Raw genomic sequence first — 6,095 nt, 5'->3', positions numbered from 1 at the left:
AGAGTGTCTGTTTTCCATCTTGGTGATTAGTATGTCACGGAAGAGGGTGAGGAGGAGCTTTTGCTCCCCTGCAGCCCTCCAACCACCAGCCCCTCAAATTTGAGGCATTTCAGTGTGCAGTTTGCTCCATCACTGTGTTTATTAGAGTAGTGCAAGCGTTACAAGTACAATTTGCACTGTTGATGTTTCAGAAGACAACCTTTGAAGTTTAATAGTGTAATTGCTTCGGGAACACCTTTGTCCCTCGGACCTTTTCTTTCACTGAGCGTATTGGTTGGCTTTAAATAGTCCGACTACTCTGGACACTGTGCCATCTGTGAGCGCACAAGGCGTGCCTCCAAACTATTATATGGAAGCAACAGCACTAGTGTATGAAGTCTTGAATCATCCTGATGAATGTTGTGTGTCCCCCACAAGATCCACCCATAGTCATCAGTGACCATGAAGCAAGGGTCAGACAGATGCCTGGTGCAAGGCTGCTCTGGGGTCACTCAGACACCAGTGCCCATGTCGCCACCCCTATCCCCGACATTGTTTAACATCTACGTCTCTCCTTCGGCCAGACTTATCAGGAGGCGTGGATTTTCCCTGGCCTTATATGCTGATGATTCTCAGCTTGTTATCTTTATCTTCAATCAGCCTGAGACCACAGCCGCCAGCTTTCATGCTTGTCTCACTGAGATCATGACCTGGATGAACCATAGCTTCCTGAAAATGAACACTGACAAAACGGAGGTGATAGAGTTTGGCCCTGGCTGGTGCCTGTGAAATTACTCCTAGTGGCCCGTTCAGGCCGGGTAATGCCTGTGTCCTGCCCCCAAGGTCAGGAACCTCAGAGTCCTCTTCCATGACCAGTTTAATTTTTCTGCCCAGGTAAACAGTCTCCCTTCCTCCTGCTTCTTTTTACTAAAAACCTTGAGAAAAATCTTCCCTTTTCTCTCATAAGAATTGCAAAAGACGCTGGTGGTGGCGCTCTTCCTGTCTAAACTGGACTATTGCAATGCCCTTTTTTGGGGCATTGATAAGACCCAGCTGAGAAAACTGCAGTCTCTACAGAACACTGCAGCAAGATTACTTCTAAACTATCCTAAAGGACAATCAACCTCGGCAGGAATTAAGTCACTGCACTGGCTTCCCATCCAGCAGCGGGTGGAATTTAAGGCCTTATGCCTGGTGCACAAAGAACTTTATGGTGGCGATGCTGAGGATCTCCCAAAAATTTTCCTACCTTATATCCCCCAAGTACCCTTAGATCTGCTAATTTGGGCCTTATCCAGATTGCTAAGATCAGACGGGCAAGATGGGATGACAGGACTTTATCAAGTTGTGCATCAAAGTTATGGAACAAAATGCCTATGGCCATGAAGTTTCAATCTAATCAGCAGGTCTTTAGGAAGGACTTGAAAACATGGCTGTTCACTTCCACATAGTCCCCCGGTAACACAGGCCATACTTCCTTTCTACATACACTAGCGCCAAGACGCCACGGCAATCGCGCACTCTATAAACATATATCCTATCCTATTTGGGCAAGTGCTGGAGCTTGCTGTGGCTGGTAGCAAGCCCTGGATCTGCAGTGACGTGTGGATCTCTAGGAATGAACTAAGTAGCAATGGTGGCATGTATGTGTGTGCAAGGATGAGACGCCCTGGGTGTAAGTGAATGATGAGACTAGGAATTGGCGGCCTCAGCTGAAGCTGTGATACTGGATTATTGTCAAGAAAAAGCCAGCGGGTCACAAGATTGTTACAGCTGCGTTGGCACATTTACGGCATATAAGCCAGACATAAAACTTTATTCGGCTTACACAGGCTCTAAACGTACCAGTTACTAGCATATTAGACTCAAAATTCATTTACTAAAACACAGTGATTTTTTGGCGCCAGATGTTTGTCCCGCGCAGTAAAACCAGTGCGAACAGCACCACGCACAGTTCAAGAGGGCGCTGCATCTTTCCGTCGCTTGAGTAGAAGTTCTACTAGAGCGGCAGCTTCCTCAACGTGAATGGAAGGTTTCTCAACATGAGTGCGAGTGCCCATCCCCGGGCAGCCGCGTTGAGAAATGTCGTTGGGAGATGGTCTAGTACTGGATTTTCCTTGCTCACGCTCTTCAATTTAACATTGGTGAGCACAAGCAAGGAAACGTTTTTCTGAACTCCGAGTGTCTGAGGAGTGCAAAAACTCCACAAAGTCTACGAACGGAGCGGAGTTCACCGCCCAGAACTAATGGTTATGTCTCTGTATGTACGTGTTGAGAGAAAGCTCCAAAAAATGATCACGTCAAGAATTTAAAATTCTATTTAGCACATATTGATGGGAATAATGCTTCTTTTTCTATTACTGAATTTACACAGCAAACAATCAACAGTAAACTTAAAAACGACATTTCCCATGATGTCAGTAACCACAGTCCACAAATCACTGCCCATTATGCTCAGGTATGGCCAGCACCATCTTACCCGTCTTTGAGTATTCTCCGTTTCAAACAGTTCAACCACAATATCCGGGTCCTAGATGGGATTACCTCCTTTGTCTAACCTGGAACACTGCATTAGTTGTATAAACGTCACTCAGCTGAAGAGCTGTAAAGCTCCAACTTGAAGTCTGTTACCTTGTCTAGTATCCAGGTGTCTTGAGACAACATGTCCCAGTTGTTAAAGAAATATCTCACTTTCCCCCCAACCCAAACGTTGTTTGACATGGAATGATCTATACCCTGAAAAATAAGCATGGAGGGATGTCTCGCTCTGGACGGTCCCCCCTTAACTGAATTATTGTAGTCCTTCTCAGTGGTAAGGGCACCAGGAGCGGAGTACCATAGTACTTGTCAGCTACTCTCTGTAGGCACATAGTTTTACTCTTGCTGGTGCAAACTCTGGCCTCATTTACAAGAGGCCTGCCCAGCTGGAGCGTCACTTTGTTTTTTAAAGCTCGGGTGATGCAGGCCTCTGAATCATATCTACAAGGCGACGCAAAAGGCTTCATAGATATGGAGTGAGGCTAGGCAGCGCAAAGCGCTGCGTTGGCTTACTCTGCATCAAGGAGGCGTTCCATGGGTGTTGCTGTGGGTTTTCCCATGAAACACCCATTTATTTTGACACTGCCCCAGATTTAGACACTCACGTAAACCTGGGGCAGCGCCAAAACCTTACACCGACCCAAAGTAGGCATAACGAGGAGAAATGTTTTCATTTCTCCGCTTTTGTTTCTCTTTCCATGTGTGCCACGCTCTTCAGCCGACATAGACCCCAGTGCACCATGGTGCAAGGGTGTCTGTGTTGGTGCTCAGCTGCAAAATGTGCGCCTGAAAGGCCAGTAATGCACTGTGTCCTGTACGGTGCAGTCCTGCCCTTTCGATTGGCGCAGAGCAGGGCAACAAAAAAGACTCGCAATGCTGCTGGATGCCAATTCTTGGTAAATGAGGCCCTCAGTGTTCCCCGATCAGTGTATGAGGTGGCATTGAACGTGTCTTGTTGGTCTAATTATCACAGCTCGGCCATGGGCTTATCGCTCGTGCAAAGCGGAGTGGGCACACAGGAGCGCGTGCATCAAAGCAGGCAGTAGAAGACTGCGTCCTCCGATCAGAGAGGGCACACTGGGGCGCGCGCATCAAAGCAGGCAGTAGAGGGCTGCGCTCCTCTGACCAGAGAGGGCACACTGGGGCACGTGCATCAAAGCAGGCAGTAGAAGGTACGCTCCTCCGACCAGAGAGGGCACACTGGAGCGCGTGCATCAATGCAGGCAGTAGAAGACTGCGCTCCTCCGATCTGTGAGTGTGCAGTCTGACCCAAATCAACTGCTCCACAGATGAAAACGTTGTAGCAATTACCCACCGATCGCATCACTCGGCAGACAAGTGTAGCAGCTTCTCTTTCAATTACATTAACAATCAAATAAAAGAATCAATCAAGAAGCAAATACACTGTACATACATTATATACGAAGATCTAACCACAACCAGATATATGAATGATAACTGTAGGGAAACTGGCTCTTTATATAGTATACCAAAAAGAGGTCTACTGTGCATAGAGTCATGAGTGGACGGGGTTTGCTTTAGCAATCTTCAAGGTGCTCTTCTACGGAGTAGTGTGGTAGAGCAGCTTTAGGCTTATCAGAGAGGAGTGTCAGACATCTGCGATACACATAGAGTCAATAAATGGTACACACGACTCAATAAGGAGATATATAACCCTTGATATATATATTTAGGCACCAGAATCAATACGATCAGGTAACAGTGCAATTTTCATAAGCGTCAATGCTATCCTATGGAGGATAAACAAATGCTGCATACAAGTTCTTTACAGCGCCTCACCTGATCACTCTCCTGGTATTAAGGTGAGTATGGGGCAAGGTCCAAGGCAGCATCAACAGGTCACCCTCAGGGGCACTAGGGCGGCCGGGGTCAGTGGTGCAATACAGCATCTGGTGCCCAATGTTAATCTATGGGGATCGGTCTGGTTGAAAAAAGGCTTTGAGTTTGGACTGGGAGGCCAGTCAGGCTGAATCAGCAGGTGGACTCGGCTCTTATGATGCTCAGGGACACCTTTGGTCCTCTTCACCAACGGTGCATGCCGTGTTGGGTTTTTGGTGTCCGGAGTCCTCTCAGTCCTGATGGGTGCCTGCAGGATGCAGGGAAGGAGCTCTGCTGCTCCAAGGGCGATCCTGGTTCATGGGTGAAGTGCTGGCACTTCTCTCAGGCTTCTGGAGACACGGCAGCTGCGGGACAAGTGGTCTTTGTTGCACTCGTCAAGGACAGCAATCCGGTTGGCACCAAGTCAGTTAGTGTCTTCTGTTCCTTCTTGCGAATCTTCACAACCATCTTCTTGTTTCAGGTCATCAGGATCTCATTTCATGGTGCCAGAAGCTCCCCTAAATACTAGATTTAGGGTCTTTAGGGGAGTGAAAGGTAGTAGCCAAAGAGTCCTGAGGGAAGTGGGCATAACTCTGTCCCAGAGTTCCTAATTCTGTCATCACAAAGATGACTCTGAGATTTCACGGTCACTCAGGTAGCCCATCTTAGGGGCGGAACTATCCTGAAGGTGAACACAACTTTCTGACTACAAATGTTCCCACCTTGTCCAGGCGCCAAACAGACCCTGGCCAAGGGGGATCAGCATCCTCTCCTGTGAGCGAAGCCAGGTTCCCAAAGGCGGTGGGCTCTTTGAAGCTCCCTGCCTTGGGATGCTATTCACAGGTCATCCTGTGGGAGGGGTTGTAAACACCCTCTGCCTGAGTGGGCTTTGTTTCAGTCCTACTGAGAGAAAAAGGCCGTCACCCTTGGGTTCCAGAACCTTGTCTGTGGTGGCAGGCTGGCTAGGACCAGTCAGCATAGCACACTGGTAGTTGGTAGGTTTTCCAAGGTGCCCTCGGGGTGCATGTATTAATAAATCACCACTGGAATCAGCGTGTGCGTATTAATACGAGATGTTTGATACCATCATGTAGTTGGGGAACTCGTTTTCACCAGTGTTCTGCACATGCACTTAAAACGGCTTCCCTGTTCACTTTTACTGGCAGTAATGGAACTGACCAACATAGTGCCATATCTGCTCATGCAGATATCTCCACACATGTAGCATAGTGCTCCCTGCCTTAGGGCTGTAAGTCCTGCTGTAGGGGTGACTTATCCACACCGCATGCAGTGTATGCTGGCATGGCAGACAGGAAGGTGAGCGATGTGGTGTTTTCACTTTTGTCTGCACCAAGACCTGCAGCCTGCAGTGGCAGTGCGTATGTTTTTACTGAGGGGTCCCTTAGGATGGCACAATATATGCTGCAGCCCTTAGGTACCCTCTTTAGCCTCCTTGCCCTAGGTACCAGGGGTACCATTTACTAAGGACTTACAGAGGGTGCTAAAGGTATTGCCATTTGTGGAAACAATTGAACAGTTTTGGGAAAGGGATCTGGCAATGGGAACCTGGTTAGCAGGAACCCAATGCACTTCCGGTCAAAATTGCATCAAATACTAGATAAAGTAGGGGTGACCATGTCAAAAAGGCTCTCATTCCTTCAATACCTTCTGCACTCAAATACTTCCGCATTTATTTTGGCTGCTGAACAGCAAAAAAAGAGGCAGTCAAGATGATGCCG

The sequence above is a fragment of the Lissotriton vulgaris genome, chromosome 1_2 (assembly GCF_964263255.1).
Source record: "Lissotriton vulgaris chromosome 1_2, aLisVul1.2, whole genome shotgun sequence".
Taxonomy (NCBI): Eukaryota; Metazoa; Chordata; class Amphibia; order Caudata; family Salamandridae; genus Lissotriton; species Lissotriton vulgaris.
Note: the sequence above shows the minus strand (reverse complement) of the source record.